Consider the following 19,845-nt stretch of genomic DNA (forward strand, 5'->3'; position numbering starts at 1 on the left):
CCGAAGGTCTTAGATATAGTGCTCTCCGGCTTCCGTACAGGTCAGACTTAAACTGGGACGATGACATGGACTAAGCTGCAGGAAGATCAGGACTGAGACTTAGGAGCAGTTACAAGATGTAGAGGGGCTGTCGAAAAACAGCGCTGCAGTTCTTGATATATGGGATCCTTAGCAGATAGGTTTGGAAAAAGGTGACTCGTATCAAGATAGTTGAATGGATAGATATGATTGCAAATTGCGGACAGAATTTCGCACAGCATTTTTGCCTGGAAGCGTAACACCATCAGCGACCCATGTGTGTCTGTAGACTCAAGACCGCTTTTTATTCAGAGTGATGGTAACACAGGCGTTATGATCGCCTTTTAATAGTGCAGTCCTTAAGCAAAATGTACAATCACTCTGTTCTCAGCCCAGATGTCACTTCTCAATAGAGTTCGTCAAAAAGAACATCATGTTCCCTCCATGGACACCCAGTTTTTCTACTTGGCGAGTGTACTCCGGTGCTGAAAAAAAAGTTTCTTGCCATGCAAACTGACACTCCTGATCAATTTAATTACTTAGCCTATCAAATTTATATCAATGACATGCGATCTGGTGGGTGAAAGAGATGGTTAGGGCACCATAGAATGATTCTTGACAAGCGCTTGTTTTCGTTTCGCTGCAGCGATATCTTTTAACAAAATTTCAGTCTCCCACCTTCACAGAACGAGACAGGCTCTGAAGATTTGTTTCGTAAACGCTACTATGATACAGTATCACATAGGTAAAACGGGGCCTGCCACAGTGTACAAAACAGCTTTGTTCTCTTGAATTATAACTCGTTCTTTTTTTCAACAAGTGTGCCAATGGCGTGCAAGGTTGTCTGAAATGTTTGTAATACGTACGAACATGACAGTTTATTTACAGACAATGAACACGGGGAAACGCTCTTAGGTCGTATAATTTGTTCTACAACCTGAAAGAATATTTTTTTTTTTCAGTGGAGATTAAATTCTCGCATTTTCTTTACTCTGATGACTGTTTCGAGACAATGAGGGTATTCTGCGGTGATGGGCAATTTTCGCAGCGAAATAGTGGAAGTTTTTTTCCATGATTTATTATTGGCGGGATATCTTATTCTTTTTTAATAGTTGCTTTATTGTAGGAGTTGAGTCGATGTTAAATAGTCCAGCACAGAACGGTGGGCGACTTATATAATAGACCACGGCTCTCCCTTGGTCGGGATAGCAGTCATTTATGATGGTTCTGAAGGATGCCAGCCTGAGGCTGTGCTTGCTTAATGCGGATAGGGCTTCCTGATTCTCAAGCAGCCGGCTTTTGAAATAGCCATTTGGAGCGTTCTCCAGATGGGCTTAGTTTATGCTAGTAAATTTCCTTTTTGTGTCGTCTAAATGTATCCCATGCAGGGCCGAGTGCAGCCAGGAGCCGCAAAGGGGGACGGCAGCAGGGACGTGTCTGCGGTGGTCACTCGGCAGACACAGCCGCTCTCTGCCTAGGGGGCAGTGCATGAGGATGAGGGCTCTATTGATATGTCTTAGACTAACAAGTTTCACTTGAGGCAGCCGTCCTTTCAGCTCCTGTTGTTTAGTTAACTGTACACGCTACTGTGTTGGCGTAGGAGTGGCGCCTAAAGGCAGCGGCCAGATGGTGCAAAGCCACGTGCTGCGGCATCGTTTTCCAGAACTGTAGAAATACTTTTAATAGACTGCAGGAAATAGTTCTTGACGTTAAATCAAAATGTTTTCCAGCGCATAACGAGAGGCCTGTTAGTGGCGTTGGGGGCCTGCCTAGTCCGTGTCAGGTAACCGCCACAGGTGCATCGCCCTAACTATTAGGGGTAATTGTGTCATTATAGGCGATCAAGTGGCAATTGGAGCAGCCGTTCTTTTGTATCCTATTGGTTAGTTAACTATAGCTGCTTTTGTGTAGGTGAAGGACCACCTTCTCAAGGTGGACAGCGAACAGCACGTGCTGCGAGTCAGAGTAGCTGACCATCTGAAAATGCCTGTGTGCCCCCAGACCACTGTATAAGGATGGAGACAGGGGGGCAAGAAGGAGGAAGGGTGAAAGAAGCCCTAGAATTTTCGGCAGTCTTTGGACGCTATCGAGGAGAAATCACGTTCAACTAATGCCCCCTCTGCAGTCTTTTAGGACGAAGATTTTCCCCAGTACATGTGCTGCGTTATGAGCAATTCATTATTAGTGCTATTTTTTTCACAACCATTTCCAAGTGTAATTAGAACTGTGACGCATTTCTCTACATCAGCTGTGATGGCTTTAATTGGCTTTGGTTACCTGGGCTGCAGGATAATAATAAAGATAATACTTTACACCGCAGTCTGTTTTCTCTTCCAGCTCCTAAGTGTAGGCTAGAGTTGTCCGCTAGTTTCGAGTGGTATTGCGAAATTTTTCCCAGCAGGATAGTAGCAGTTGTATGGAATCGTCAATTTTGGCGTTGTATTGCGCTTTTATGCAGTCCTTGTGTAGCGCTACGCATATACTCGTGTAATTAGACCCAATATTTATGATTAATTACATAATTAAGAACGATATTTACTTCATTTTCCCTACCAAAATAAAGAGAGTGCAGTAACGTAACATTCCTCTGCGACATCTGCACAGTTTCGAGGTTTTGTAGGGGGTATACATTTGGGTTTTCCGCTCAAGTAGAATCTGGGTTCGAGTCCCGGAAAAGGCACCACTATTTTTAACTTCCAATCAATGCTAAGCGCCTCTGGTGAGTTAACTGCGTTAGGGGGGTGCACTTTGGCTTTCCACCCAGGAGGACCAGTGTTCGAATATCGGAAAGGGCATGCCAATTTCTACTTCCCGCCAGTTTCCGATTAGAGGGATGGAGTGGGACGACGGCCAGCATTGGGCCAGTGAAATTCCCACTGAATTTCGAAATTCGCGCCAATTGAGTTTATTAGGTGACGGTTAGGGTAGGGTGGGGAGGGGGGGAGGAGGTTGGGACCAATGTGCAGGTTCAGAAAAACAGTTGACGTCGTCCAGGCTTGAGAGTTGGCGTGGTCTGGGTTGTTGAGGGTCGAGGTGGGCGGTGTTGGGAGGTTCTGAGCGAGGGCGGTGTGGGCGAGGGTTATTAATTGATCAATTTCATTAATTTGCATATCAGTTTCATATCAAAAGTGGAATGATAACCCCACTACCCTACTAGTTCTACCATCCCACCCATTCTTCTTGTAACTGTTTTCGACATATTCCTTTCCTCGCTGATTCTCCAAAGATGTTCCCCATTCCTTACCTTATCGGTCGACCAAAATTTGACCATTCTTCCGTATCGCCCCATCTCAAATGCATTGATTCTCTTGTGTTCTGCCGGCCGAAGTGGCCGTGCGGTTAAGGGCGCTGCAGTCTGGAACCGCAAGACCGCTACGGTCGCAGGTTCGAATCCTGCCTCGGGCATGGATGTTTGTGATGTCCTTACGTTAGTTAGGTTTAAGTAGTTCTAAGTTCTAGGGGACTAATGACCTCAGCAGTTGAGTCCCATAGTGCTCAGAGCCATTTGAACCATCTTGTGTTCTGGTTTTTCCAAAGTCCATTTCTAACAGCCATACAATCCTGTCCTCCAAAAATAAATGCTCAGAAACATTTTTCCTCAGATTATGACCTAAGTTTGACACTAGCACACTTCTCTTTGACATGAATGCCCTTTTTCCAGTACTACCCTGCTTTTTTTGTCCTAGCTCCGTCCGCCAAGGGGTATTCGTTAAAAGCAGCAACTATTATGTTAAGTTTCTCGGTGTTTTTATTTCTGCTACTTCTCGTAACTTACGCGTTTCTTCTATTTACTCTCAATCTACGATCTGTACTCATTACACTATTCATTCCATTCACCAGGTCATGTAATTCTCTTTTACATTCACTGAGGATAATTACGTAATCAGCGATTATTAACACCTTTATCCTTTCACTTCGGATTTTAATCCCATTCTTGACCCTTTCTATTCTTTGCGTAACCGCTTTTTCGACATATAGATTGAACATTAAGGGCGAAATACTGCATCCCTTACAAACTTTTTAATCCGTGCACTTCTTTCTTAGGGATCTACTCTTATTGCTCCGCCTTGGTTCTTGCACGTATTGTATATTACCCACATTTTCTGATTGCTTACCCCTATTTTCCTCACAATTTTGTACATCTTGCACCATGTACGATCAGGGAACTGAATGGGAGAGAGTTAGAGCATATACCACTTCGTATGCCTTTAGCACCAAATCGGTCGGTTAAAATAAAATCCCCGTGCGAGTGACACCCCCAACATGCTCTCGTTCAGTGAAACAATACAAATAGACAGATTGTCTCACAGCCTGGTGATCATTAACGTTATGCCAACAAATTTCCTGCACTGGATGGTGCTGTGCTGTTGATGAAATGTAGCTGCTGCCTACGCATTTAATTTATTGCCTGCATACCATTATAGGAGGAAGAACTATTAGAATCATTCTGCATCAGGCCATGAAATATGGCTGCCGTTTACCGAGATGTTGCCAAGACCCTAAACTACTTTACACTTACTCGAGGTTAGAGATTATCTCCGAAAAAACGAGGGAGAAAATTCTGAATTTACTCCAGAAGATAACTAACTAGTAAACGGTTATGAGAAGTGCTGGCCTGGTTGTATTAATACTCCAAGCGAATCCATGACATCTCCATGGAGACGGAAAGAGAACAAAAACGAATAGGTGAATGAACTGTCGGATATCATCTCACGCTTTGGCGACCTAGGAAACTGTGCCACGACTTACCTTCCAGAAGTTACAATCGACGGTCTTTCTGATCTTAAAAAAGCTACATAATGCACTACCGTCTAGATTTTGAAATAAGGAATTCCTAATATGGCTGTGTTAGGATAAACCGATTAGCTATAGGCTATAGCAGAACAGCACTATAAATGGATTAATTGATGGTGTTAGAAACTGATAGCTCCATTTTAATTTCGAATCTTTTCCCTTTGAAATTAAAGAGCATTGAGTTTCGTCAAGAACATAAGTGTATCTGCCTGTGTCACCAATTCGTTTGCTTCTACAGGCAACGACTGAACTTTCCCAATTATCTTTGCATATAAAAGATTATACATGTTGGAAAATGTTCTAGTTCACCCCACTTGAGTACAAAAAAAAGGGAAGTCCTCTTATGAGTACACTTACAGTAATTTCCTTAAATTAATCACATTTACTTAAAAAATTATTCCTTACAAACTCAGAATCGGCTGGTAGTTTATTTAATATTCAGTCACAGATTCCAGTTCCACCACATACATTTTTGCAGTTATACAGTCTGCGATATATAGTACACAGGTTGAGTCGCCTACACATGTACGACCTCTCTCTCTCTCCTTCCCTCCCTCCTACCCTCTCTCTCTCTCTCTCTCTCTCTCTCTCTCTTTCTCTCTAGCTCTCCTTCAATCACACACACACACACACACAGACAGACACACACACACACACACACACACACACACACACACACACACACACACACACATACATACACACAGACACACACATACATACTCCGAATAAAGCATAAGTTACACCAAAAACTAATCGCAAAAACGTTGCTGTACCTATAAAGGGGGGAGCGGCGGATGGTCAGGAGTCTTACTTGTAATGTAATTCCCTATAGTAGACAAGTGGTCTAGGGGTAGCGTCTTTGATTCATAACCAGAACGTCTTCGGTCGCGGGTTCGATACACGCCACTGCCTAAAATTTGATAAATATTCAGCATTGGCGGCCGAAGACTTCCGGCATAAGAAGTCAGCCTCATTCTGCCAACGGCCTTGTCAAAGAGGGCGGAGGAGCGGATAGAAGTTCAGGGCACGGTCTTGTCCTAGGGGTGGAAATTGCCCCTAAAGGCAGGAGAATCAGCAATGATCAACGACATGAGGATGCAGAATGCAATGGAAACCACAGCATTAAAGACGCGTAACGTGTATCCACAGGACATGTGGCCTGTAATTGAAGAAGTGTCATGATGATCTCTCCATTGGCAAAAAATTCCGGAATAGTCCCCCATTCGGATCTCCGGGAGGGGACTGCCCAGGGGGAGGTTACCATGAGTAAAGGTTTAATAATCAACGAAAGGATAACTTTCTACGAGTCGGGCCGTGCAATGTCAGAAGCTTGAACGTGGTAGGGAAACTAGAAAATCTAAAAAAGGAAATGCAAAGGCTCAATCTAGATATAGTAGGGGTCAGTGAAGTGAAGTGGAAGGAAGACAAAAATTTCTGGTCAGATGAGCATCGGGTAATATCAACAGCAGCAGAAAATGGTATAACAGGTGTAGGATTCGTTATGAATAGGAAGGTAGGACAGAGGGTGTGTTACTGTGAACAGTTCAGTGACCGGGTTGTTCTAATCAGAATCGACAGCAGACCAACACCGACAACGATAGTTCAGGTATACATGCCGACGTCGCAAGCTGAAGATGAACAGATAGAGAAAGTGTATGAGGATATTGAAAGGGTAATGCAGTATGTAAAGGCGGACGAAAATCTAATAGTCATGGGCGGCTGGAATGCAGTTGTAGGGGCAGGAAATGGTTCAAATGGCTCTGAGCACTATGGGACTCAACTGCTGTGGTCATCAGTCCCCTAGAACTTAGAACTACTTAAACCTAACTAACCTAAGGACATCACACACATCCATGCCCGAGGCAGGATTCGAACCAGCAACCGTAGCAGTCGCACGGTTCCGGACTGCGCGCCTAGAACTGCGAGACCACCGCGGCCGGCTGTAGGGGAAGGAGTAGAAGAAAAGGTTACAGGAGAATATGTACTTGGGACGAGGAATGAAAGAGGAGAAAGACTAATTGAGTTCTGTAACAAGTTTCAGCTAGTAATAGCGAATACCCTGTTCAAGAATCACAAGAGGAGGAGGTATACTTGGAAAAGGCCCGGAGATACGGGAAGATTGCAATTAGTTTACATCATGGTCAGACAGAGATTCCGAAATCAGATACTGGATTGTAAGGCGTACCCAGGAGTAGATATAGACTCAGATCACAATATTGTAGTGATGAAGAGTAGGCTGAAGTTCAAGACATTAGCCAGGAAGGATCAATCTGCAAAGAAGTGGGATACGGAAGTTTAGTACTTCCGTACGACGAGATACGTTTGAAGTTCTCTAACGCTATAGACACAGCAATAACGAATAGCGCAGTAGGCAGTACAGTTTAAGAGGAATGGACATCTCTAAAAAGGGCCATCACAGAAGTTGGGAAGGAAAACATAGGTACAAAGAAGGTAGCTGCGAAGAAACCATGGGTAACAGATGAAATATTTCAGTTGATTGATGAAAGGAGGAAGTACAAACATGTTCCGTGAAAATCAGCAATACAGAAATACAGGTCTCTGAGGAATGAAATAAATAGGAAGTGCAGGGAAGGTAAGACGAAATGGCTGCAGGAAAAATGTGAAGACATCGAAAAAGATATGATTGTCGGAAGGACAGTCTCAGCATACAGGAAAGTCAAAACAACCTTTGGTGACATTAAAAGCAACGGTGGTAACATTAAGAGTGCACCGGGAATTCCACTGCAGAGGAGAGAGCAGATAAGTGGAAAGAATACATTGAAAGCCTCTATGAGGGTGAAGATTTGTCTGATGTGATAGAAGAAGAAATGGGAGTCGATTTAGAAGAGATAGGGGATCCAGTATTAGAATCGGAATTTAAAAGAGCCTTGGAGGACTTACGGTCAAATAAGGCAGAAGGGATAGATAAAATTCCATCAGAATTTCTAAAATCATTGGGGGAAGTGGCAACAAACGACTATTCACGTTGGTGTGTAGAATATATGAGTCTGGCGAAAGACCATCTGACTTTCGGGAAAGCATCATCCACACAATTTCGAAGACGGCAAGAGCTGACAAGTGCGAGAATTATCGCACAATCAGCTTAACAGCTCATGCATGGAAGCTGGTTACAAGAATAATATACAGATGAATGGAAAAGAAAATTGAGAATGCGCTAGGTAACGATCAGTTTGGCTTTAGTAAAAGTAAAGGGACGAGAGAGGCAATTCTGACGTTACGGCTAATAATGGAAGCAAGGCTAAAGAAAAATCAAGACACTTTCATAGGATTTGTCGACCTGGAAAAAGCGTTAGACAATATAAAGTGGTGCAAGCTCTTCGAGATTCTGAAAAAAGTAGGGGTAAACTATAGGGAGAGTCGGGTCATATACAATATGTACAACAACCAAGAGGGAATAATAAGAGTAGACGATCAAGAACGAAGTGCTCGTAATAAGAAGGGTGTAAGACAAGGCTGTAGCCTTTCGCCCCTACTCTTCAATCTGTACATCGAGGAAGCAATGATGGAATTAAAAGAAAGGATCAGGAGTGGAATTAAAATACAAGGTGAAAGGATATCAATGATATGATTCGCTGATGACATTGCTATCCTGAGTGAAAGTGAAGAAGAATTAAATGATCTGCTGAACGGAATGAACAGTCTAATGTGTACACAGTATGGTTTGAGAGTAAATCGGAGAAAGACGAAGGTAATGAGAAGTAGTAGAAAGGAGAACAGCGAGAAACTTAACATCAGGATTGATGGTCCGAAGTCAGTGAAGTTAAGGAATTCTGCTACCTAGGCAGTAAAATAACCAAAGACGGACGGAGCAAGGAGGACATCAAAAGCAGACTTGCTGTTGTAAAAAAGGCATTTCTGGTCAAGAGAAGTCTACTAATATCAAATAACGGCCTTAATTTGAGGAAGAAACTTATGAGGATATACGTCTGGAGTACACCATTGTATGGTAGTGAAACATGGACTGTGGGAAAACCGGAACAGAAGAGAATCGAAGCATTTGAGGTGTGGTGCTATAGACGAATGTTGAATATTAGGTGGACTGATAAGGTAAGGAATTAGGAGGTTCTACGCAGAATCGGAGAGGAAAGGAATATGTGGAAAACACTGATAAGGAGAAGGGACAGCGTGATAGGACATCTGCTAAGACATGAGGGAATGACTTCCATGGTACTAGAGGGAGCTGTAGAGGGCAAAAACTGTAGAGAAAGACAGAGATTGGAATACGTCAAGCAAATAATTGAGGACGTAAGACGCAAGTGCTACTCTGAGATGAAGAGGTTAGCACAGGAAAGGAATTCGTGGCGGGCCGCATCAAACCAGTCAGTAGACTGATGCCAAAAAAAAAAAACAAAAATCCCTATAAGTCAATATGAAGCGTAACTATTTATGAGTCGAAATGCAAATAATTATCGTGTAGTAAGTACTTGAGTACAACTGAAGCTTGGGATGTCATACCTTATAGTCAATTATATTTCACCTCTACGGCAAATACGTATTCTTTAATCGCATGTACGTATATGTGTTAAGCTGAATTCTGTCACAGTGCTTACCAAACGAATTTAGGCACTAATTTAAGTCTTTGATCGTAGTCGCACGTAAGTAACAGTAGGTTCCCTTATAAATAGCGCCGAGGTCGTGTGTGTTATTACTAGAATAATACACTCCTGGAAATTGAAATAAGAACACCGTGAATTCATTGTCCCAGGAAGGGGAAACTTTATTGACACATTCCTGGGGTCAGATACATCACATGATCACACTGACAGAACCACAGGCACATAGACACAGGCAACAGAGCATGCACAATGTCGGCACTAGTACAGTGTATATCCACCTTTCGCAGCAATGCAGGCTGCTATTCTCCCATGGAGACGATCGTAGAGATGCTGGATGTAGTCCTGTGGAACGGCTTGCCATGCCATTTCCACCTGGCGCCTCAGTTGGACCAGCGTTCGTGCCGGACGTGCAGACCGCGTGAGACGACGCTTCATCCAGTCCCAAACATGCTCAATGGGGGACAGATCCGTAGATCTTGCTGGCCAGGGTAGTTGACTTACACCTTCTAGAGCACGTTGGGTGGCACGGGATACATGCGGACGTGCATTGTCCTGTTGGAACAGCAAGTTCCCTTGCCGGTCTAGGAATGGTAGAACGATGGGTTCGATGACGGTTTGGATGTACCGTGCACTATTCAGTGTCCCCTCGACGATCACCAGTGGTGTACGGCCAGTGTAGGAGATCGCTCCCCACACCATGATGCCGGGTGTTGGCCCTGTGTGCCTCGGTCGTATGCAGTCCTGATTGTGGCGCTCACCTGCACGGCGCCAAACACGCATACGACCATCATTGGCACCAAGGCAGAAGCGACTCTCATCGCTGAAGACGACACGTCTCCATTCGTCCCTCCATTCACGCCTGTCGCGACACCACTGGAGGCGGGCTGCACGATGTTGGGACGTGAGCGGAAGACGGCCTAACGGTGTGCGGGACCGTAGCCCAGCTTCATGGAGACGGTTGCGAATGGTCCTCGCCGATACCCCAGGAGCAACAGTGTCCCTAATTTGCTGGGAAGTGGCGGTGCGGTCCCCTACGGCACTGCGTAGGATCCTACGGTCTTGGCGTGCATCCGTGCGTCGCTGCGGTCCGGTCCCAGGTCGACGGGCACGTGCACCTTCCGCCGACCACTGGTGGCAACATCGATGTACTGTGGAGACCTCACGCCCCACGTGTTGAGCAATTCGGCGGTACGTCCACCCGGCCTCCCGCATGCCCACTATACGCCCTCGCTCAAAGTCCGTCAACTGCACATACGGTTCACGTCCACGCTGTCGCGGCATGCTATCAGTGTTAAAGACTGCGATGGAGCTCCGTATGCCACGGCAAACTGGCTGACACCGACGGCGGCGGTGCACAAATGCTGCGCAGCTAGCGCCATTCGACGGCCAACACCGCGGTTTCTGGTGTGTCCGCTGTGCCGTGCGTGTGATCATTGCTTGTACAGCCCTCTCGCAGTGTCCGGAGCAAGTATGGTGGGTCTGACACACCGGTGTCAATGTGTTCTTTTTTCCATTTCCAGGAGTGTATATATGTAAACCATATGATCAAAAGTGACTGGACATTCGTACGTAATTCGAAATTGATCAGTAGATATTACAAAGGGCGAACCTGTCAGTATAAAGGAAGGCGGATAGAATAGTCAGCGGAGAAGCATTAATTGAAATTGAGTCCGCCAGATGGGCTCAATGACTTCGAGCGTTGGATGACACATGCATAACATACCTATCAGAGACATTGCAATCCACTTTAAACTGTTCATTCAAGCTGTTGGTGTCTTTGTGGCAAGATTGTTAAGTTGAAACGTGAAGGATAAAAGAGAAAATGCTGCTAAACCAAGACGATGCAGACCTCTTGTACTGACGGACAGAGACTGTCGAGATTAGCAGACGGTGGTTGTAAAAACATCTAGAAATCGTCGTAATGAATCACTCGAGAATTTCAAAGTGCCTACAGTCCAGCTACCACCTGAATTGTTCTTAGGGAGTTAAAATAATTTGGTGCAATGGTCGACCAGTTCTTCGTAAGCCACACATTTATGTCGTCAGTTGGTCAGTGGTTGACGGTGCTTGATGTGATGTAAAGAGTGACGCCTCTGGACTGTGACAACCTGATGGGAAGGTCTGGTTTATGCCTGGAGAATCTTACCAACCAGCATGTGTGGTGTTAACAGAGAGATACGAAGAAGCTTGTGTTAAGGCTTGGCTGTGTTTCTTCGCGATTAGGGTGTGATCCCATCATAGGGCTTAAGAAAACCCCAAATTCGTCGGGGTATGAACAAGTTTTACAGTTTTATGCCATTCTTAAAGTAGAAAAATAGTTATTGGATGGTGACTCTTGGTACCAGCATGACCATTCATCCTGAAGTAAAGCAGCATCAGTTGACAATAATGTGCCTGAAATGGACAACACTGCCCAGAGTCACGAAATGAACCCTGTGGAATAACTTTGGGAAGGGTTAGAATGCCGACTTCCCGCAGACTGCAGCGTCCCACAGTACTTCTTTCGCGTGTTTCGACTGTTGAGGAAGAATTGGCCGTCGTTCTTCCACAGACATTCAGGCACTTCACTGAAAGTGTCCCCAGTAGAGTTCAAACGTTTGGATAGGCGAAGGGGGCCTCAACCCATACTGATAACCACAATGGTAAAAGCTTTCTACAAACATTTGTCTATAAAATAAAATACTGAGCTTTCTCCTCGTCATGGGAAAAAAAAGGAAAACAGCTTTAAGTGAAATGCTCAATCTGAAATACTGAAATTAGATCTAATTAAATCCTAAAAGAAGCTAAGAGCAACCTACTGGAAATGTCCATAAAATGAAAATACCGCTCCACTTAGAACAAAAATAACTATTTGAGATTACCTACTGTACACTGCAAATTAATCTCCTTGCTTACCGTAACACCTGATATTTCTGACTAAGAAGTCGTTCCTGGTAAGAATGCAATGTGAGATCTGTCCTGAAATAAACGTAACTACAGGGCTTCGTGTGGTGTAAAATGCAATGTACCTACGACGAGATATTCAAAGTTCTCTAAGAATGGTGGAGGAGCGTTTTACTACCAAGAAACTCATTCTTAGAAAATTAAAATCCTATTATAGTCAAAAAAAGACAGTACAATATAATGAGATCCTGTCAATTATGAAATTCTCTAAATACATAAATTACAGACCTTCGAAACAATTGCGTTACTTGTAAAATAATGAAAACAAAGAGATCAAATTAACACTAATTATGAGTGTTATTAGTTACCTGAGGGACAAGGATTTCTTTAAGTAACAGTTCTGACAAACAACCATTTCATTCTGGCGCACGCACTGGTTCCCTTGAAAAATTCCTCTAGTAAATCTTCTCCATCAATAGAATCGACAACATATCTTTATTAACAAATTCTCCTCTCCATAAGAAAGTACTTGAATAATTTCTCTTAGATTCATAAATATCAAATCTCCTATAAAACTAAACTGCTGACTACTATTCCACAAATAAGAAAGCTCCAGCGCTGCACAACTAATGGGCAGTTAACACAACGTCAGTGACGTTACTCACTACTCGTGTAGCGCGCTCGTTCACCTGTTTCCACAGTAGATTAAAGACGAATTATTAATAATGACAGAAAACATGTGAAAACCGTGCAATAGGTGTCCAGATTCTTTTCTTTATATAGTGTATGTGCTCGACCTGAAGTATATTGTTGGAACACAAAGAGAAAAGATTAATTCTGCTGATTTTTTTCCTGCGTTATGGAAGAGTGCTCATAGTGCAGCAACTATTGCAGTTGAGGGCGTACCCGTGCCGGCCGGTGTGGCCGTGCAGTTCTAGGCGCTTCAGTCTGGAACCGCGTGACCGCTACGGTCGCAGGTTCGAATCCTGCCTCGAAAACGGGTGTGTGTGATGTCCTTAGGTTAGTTAGGTTTAAGTAGTTCTACGTTCTAGGAGACTGATGACCACAGATGTTAAGTCCCATAATGCACAGAGCCATTTGAACCATTTTTTTGGCGTAACTGTAGCTATGGCGGTTTGTCGGAGTTACAGTAACTTGGTATTAGTTTCCTAGGTTTTGCTAACTCACGCTAAGGTTTTGTGTAAATTTTAAGTGCATTACTTTTCAACTAAAACTGTATGGTTGCACAGACCCTTCCAGGTCTCTATCAACTATGACGTATATATGCAGACTGAAGTGGGAAAGAAGGCATATGTCTACTCGGTTTACTTGTGTCGGGAGAGGGGTTCTGGTCCAAGATGTGGAGGAGGCTCTATCGGCAGCGGTAAAGGGTACTGTATTGATCGTGACCGGGCCAAATATCTCACGAAATAAGCGACAATAGAAAAAACTACAAAGAACGAAACTTGTCTAGCTTGAAGGGGAAACCAGATGGCACTATGGTTGGCCCGCTAGATGGCGCTGCGATAGGTCAAACGGATATCAACTGCGTTATTTAGATAGGAACTCCCAGTTTTTATTACATATTCGTGTAGTACGTAAATAAATATGAATGTTTTAGTTGGACCACTTTTTTCGCTTTGTGATAGATGGCGCTGTAATAGTCACAAACATATGGCTCATAATTTTAGACGAACAGTTGGTAACAGGTAGGTTTCTTAAATTAATATACAAAACTTAGGTACGTTTGAAGATTTTATTTCGGTTGTTTCAATGTGATACATGTACCTTTGGGAACTTACCATTTCTGAGAACCCATGCGTGATTACCTGTAAATATCACATTAATCTAATAAATACTCAAAATGATGTCCGTCAACGTCATTGCATTTGGAAATACGTGTAACGACATTCCTCTCAACAGCGAGTAGTTCGCGTAACGTTCGCACATGCATTGACAATGCGCTGACGCATGTTGTCAGGCGTTGTCGGTGGATCACAATAGCAAATATCCTTAAACTTTCCCCACAGAAAGAAATCCGTGGACGTCAGATCCGGTGAACGTGCAGGCCATGGTTTGGCGGTTCGACGACGAATCCACCGTTCTCGAGCTATGTGCCGAACTTCCATTATGTTGCAAGTATATCGCCATTCTGTCACGCAGTGAAACATCTTGTAGTAACATCGATAGAACATTACGTAGGAAATAAGGATTCATTGTACGATTTAGATTGCCATCGATAAAAAGGGGGCCAATTATCCTTCCTCCCATAATGCCGCACCATACATTAACCCACCAAGGTCGCTGATGTTCCACTTGTCGCAGCCATCGTTGATTTTCCGTTGCCCAATAGAGGTTATTATGCCGGTTTACGTTATCGCTGTTGGTCGCTAAGTGGAAAGCGTGCCGTAATTTCCCTTGCGCCCAGTCGTCGCCATGCAATTCCTGGTGCATAGAATTATGGTACGGGTGCAATCGATGTTGATGCAGCATTCTCAACACCGACGTTTTTGAGATTCCCGATTCTCTCGCAATTTGTCTGCTATTGATGTGCGGATTAGCCGCGACAGCAGCTACAATACCTACGTGGGCATCATCATTTGTTGTAGGTCGTGGTTGACGTTTTACATGTGGCTGAACACTTCCTGTTTCCTTAAATAACGTAACGAACCAGCGAACGGTCCGGACACTTGGATGATGTCCAGGATACCGAGCAGCATACATAGCACACGCCCGTTGGGCATTTTGATCACAATAGCCTTACAGCAACACGATATCGACCTTTCCGTAATTGGTAAACGGTCCATTTTAACACAGTTATTGTATCACGAAGCAAATACCGTCAGCACTGGCGGAATGTTACGTGATACCACGTACTTACACGTTTGTGACTGTTACAGCGCTACCTATCACAAAGCGAAAAAAGTGATCCAGCTAAATCATTCATATTTCTTTACGTACTACACGAATATGTAATAAAAATGGGGGTTCCTATTTTAAGAAAACGCAGTTGATATACGTTTGACCTATGGCTGTGCCATCTAGCAGACCAACCATAGCGCCATCTGATTTCTCCCTTCAAGCTAGACGAGTTTTGCTCTTTGTAATTTTTTCGTTTGATGCGTATTTCATGAGATATTTGTACCGGTCTCTACCAATGGACCACCCTGTATATTAGGGCTGTGATGCAGCTGTATATTATGGGGAATATCAAGTAGTCTGAGGTGTGAAGGGGAATTTTGATTGAATAGGGACAGGAACACAAAGCCACTGTGCCGGATCGCGTAGCAGTTTGGCATTCACCTACTGAGTAGGTGACATGGGTTCGAATCCGGGCCCTGCCACCAATTTTCATTAATCGCTTCAGAGGACTCGCCTGTGGTGAGTATTTCTGCGAAGACGTGAATTGTACCAGTGTATTTTATCTTGCAGCCAGTGATTAATAGTTTCCTCTAAGTTCACGGCGTAAATTTTGGTGATTTACCTTTATGTGAGCCAAGTTGCTAGTGTAGCATAGACTAGGGGTAGTGTAACAGTAAAACTTCGATGGCACCCAGGTACTTCTTGGGCTAATGTTACAATACTAGTGATACAGACACAACATTAACGGCGGATAGTGTCTGCGCCTGTTGTGAACGGAAGAAATGGGAACTGAGGACCTGGGCAACGTCTGTAAACAGACGCTGCGTTGGTTATAGTCAACAGGCTTCAGGCTGGTTCCCCAGACTGAGATGACGCTGTGGTAACCGAAAATGCCTTGGCAGCTCTAGACCCTATGGTGATTGGCGAACAGTGACGGGATTGCAAATTTCTAGGTGGAAAACGAAACTGGGTACATCCTTATGCCAATAAAAATGGTTTGACATATTGTCCAGGGCTGAAGGAACATGTAAGCCAACGCTGGAGCTCTCGTCTGTTTGGACAGTGGCCGATCTGTCTGAGAACTACGGACAAGTGGAGAGCGTGGGATTGCTCGTTACTGGGAGCTCAAATGTTAGGCGGGTGATGGCGCCCTTCAGGGAGATAGTGTGCAGGTCGGGAAGGATGGCCTTCGTGTATTCTGTTTGCTTGAGTGGAGAGGGCTCTGCCGGCAGCTGCTGAGTGCACTAGACGCACCTGGCTTCAAATCTAGACCCATATCGACACAAATGACGCCAACCGCCTGAGTTCAGAGGCCATCCTACATTTCGACAGGTAGGTGGCTGATTTCGTGAAGACACCTCACGAGTTGGAAGCAGAGCAGCAGTTTTGTGGCACAATTCCCAGAACTGATCCCGGTCCTTTCTTTTGAACTGGAGTGGAAGGCTTAATCCTGAGTCTGAGACTATTCTGTGACGATGATGGAACGGATTTCTCTACCTCCGATCCTGGCTGCAGTAAAATAGGATCCCTCCTACATTGGTCAGGCTTGTACTACTCACAGCACGAAGTTGGGAGAGTGCCTGTGGCGGGTATCTGTGGTTTTTTTTAAGATACATAAATCCCTCCACAGGCACGGTAAGAATCATTATGAGTCCAGACAGTGTAGTACTCATCATATCACATCTGAGAATGAAAATTTTAATATATTATTAATAAAGTGCAGGGACTTTGAAGGAAAGATTCCAGAACTAGTCTCGCATTGCATACACTGCCCACATACTACATCGTGCAGAAAGCTGCCTGAATCCAGGCATCAACAGCAAAGAAATTCTTAACACCAACTGACGTGTATGTCGCAAAAATAACTTGAAAAATATCTGGAGAGATTAGTACACATTGAGAATAAGTTGGTAGTCATCGTATATTGTTATAGACTTCCTGCGTCAGTAGAAATAGTCGCCATATTTCACACACACTTCCTCGTCATGTATGTGGAGACCTTCTCTTAGTAGCTGTGAATTGGGAGATTCAAGCGATTAGGACGGGTATTAAGACGGAGAATCTTGCATAATACAGGGTGATTATAATTAAAGTTAAACTTTCAAAACGCTGTATAAATAACACCACTGGTCAAAATGACGTTAAATTGCAACGGAATATTATCGGAGAAGGGGGAAAACGTATGACAGAAGAACAGAAATAGTTTAAAAATTATCAATAGATGGTACTCTATGTGTTAGAATACATATAGGAAACACCTTTCATGCGCACGAGCCACTGAAGTTGTGATAAACACGTCGGGTACATGGCATTTCCTCCTTTCGTGTCTGCGGCGTTCGCCATCATTGTCTCAATGCAGGATCGCGCTCTGCTTGTGAAGCTGTATTACAGGAATAATGACAGTATCCACGTCACTCTGCATACGTTCCGGACACTGAAGGGTTTGAAAGAAGGTGTTGATTGGATGACTGCCTTCCGTCTGGGGAAAATGATTCGGAAATACAAAAAGACGGGTTCTTTTGGTGTGCAACCTGATAGAGTGAGGAAACGAACTGATTCGACATCAGTGGAAGCAGTAAGGGCCACAGCAATGCAGGAGGTGACGAGTGGTGGTGTGCAAACGTGTAGTGCACGGAGAATTACCCGAACATTGGACATACCCGTGAGCACGGTGCGTAAAATCCTACGAAACATCATTGCCATCCATGAAAAATTACCCATGTGCACGAGTTGCTTCCTATTGATCTGCCAGCGAGACACCTTTGCTTTAGAATTTCTTGCTTGCATGGAAGTGGACAATAATTGGCCACCGAAGATTTTGTGAACAGATGAAGCCCACTTCCATGTGACAAGATATGTCAATATACGGACATATTTTTTTGAAGAGACAGGTGCTTTTGGTCCTGTTACCTGTTCCGTCACTGGTAAGCGCTATGAGTGTCTTTTGCGCAAAGACGTCAATCCCGCTTTCCGACAGCGTGGATATTCGAATGGAATCATTTTTATGCAAGATGCGCACTTCTGTACATTTCAAATCCAGTTACGCAATTGCTGAAGCGCCATTTCGGAAGTGCTAGAATTATCAGCCGCCATTCCCCTATAGCCTGAACGTCCCCATCACCCGATATTAATCCGTGTGATTTCCGGCTGTAGGGCTGTCTTAAACATGTTGTGTTCAGTGTTCCGACTGTATATTTAGCTGCATTGAAGGCACAAATTGCGCAACACATCCACAAAGTGACCCCGGAAACACTTCGATCAGTTGTGGAACATGCTGCTTCTAGATTTCGACTTGTTGCAGAAAACGGTGGACAGCATATTTACTGAACATGTGTAGCGCCAGGCACACGGAAATTAATGCTCCGATTTGATTTTGATTGATGCTTTTTATGCGGTTTTTGGCCTCAGGGAAATTAAAAACCTATGTGACTGATGCTTTTTATGCGGTTTTTGGCCTCATGACAATTAAAAATCGAATTTTCCCATCCGTTGTGGTATGACCTGGCCGTGGTGAATGGACTTACGTAACTTACAGTATCACACCTGTAAAGCCATGCACACTGAGTAGTACAGTTTGTTTAAGGTTAAAGTACACCTTAGGAATTGTTGTATGATTCATTTGTCATTTGTAGTGGACCACTTTTAAATTGTCATGCTTGCAGCGCCATCAATTGCTACATTTTGTAACTATTTATATTTCTTCTGTCATACGTTTTCCCACTTCTCCGATAATATTCCGTTGCAATCGGACGTCATTCCGACCAGTGGTGTTATTTCTACAGCGGCTCCCAAGTTTAACTTTAATTATAATCACCCTGTATATCCAAGCACCTTTTCCACAAATTAGCTTGGGCAGTTAATCGAAAACCGACTAGAATACATATTATCTTTCACTTGCTGGTGAGAAACAGACCTGAAGTTTAGCGTAGAAAAGGAAACCTATGATCGTAAGGCCGTTACAGCATCACTGAATACGTCCGTAAAATTTTATACAGAGGAAAGCAGCAAGATCCCCCCGATTCAAAAGACCGACGAAAGACAAGTTTGAAATTACTTACGCAGGGCAACATGAAAATTTCATCTCGAGCATATACAGTGTCGAGAATCCATCGACAGTGTTCAAGAGCGTAGTGTAACACACTTTACGAAGGTATGTTCCACGCAAAAATGTGAGGGATGGAAGAGAAATACCGTGGTTTGACCACTGTGTTAAAAAGTTGCTACGAAAACAAAGAGAGCTTCATTGCACAATTAAACGTAAACTAGGCATCTCAGACAAACAAAAATGTTTCTAAGTCAAATTTAAGGAGGCCTATGCGTGAAACGTTCAACCAGTTCCAGAATTATATCTGCCGACTTGACAACGAACCCTAAGAAGTTCTGGTCTTATGTTACATCGGCAAATGGGTGTAAACTATCAGTACACACTCCCTGTGAACGTAAAGGCTGACTGAAAAAAGTCTGAAATACTAAATGGCCTTCCTTCACAGAGGAAGACGGAACTGTACTTGATCCTTTAAACTGTGGCACGAACGACTAAATAACAGATAGCAACATAAGTAACCAGCTGATATAGAAGCAACTGAAATCACTCAACACAGGAAAGGTGGCTGTACGTGACGGGATACCAATTCGATTCTTCACAGAGTATGAGAAATAACTTACTTCTCTTCCAGCACGAGATCTTTTCAGGAAGATGGTTTCGTAA

The sequence above is a fragment of the Schistocerca nitens genome, chromosome 4 (assembly GCF_023898315.1).
Source record: "Schistocerca nitens isolate TAMUIC-IGC-003100 chromosome 4, iqSchNite1.1, whole genome shotgun sequence".
NCBI classification, from domain to species: Eukaryota; Metazoa; Arthropoda; class Insecta; order Orthoptera; family Acrididae; genus Schistocerca; species Schistocerca nitens.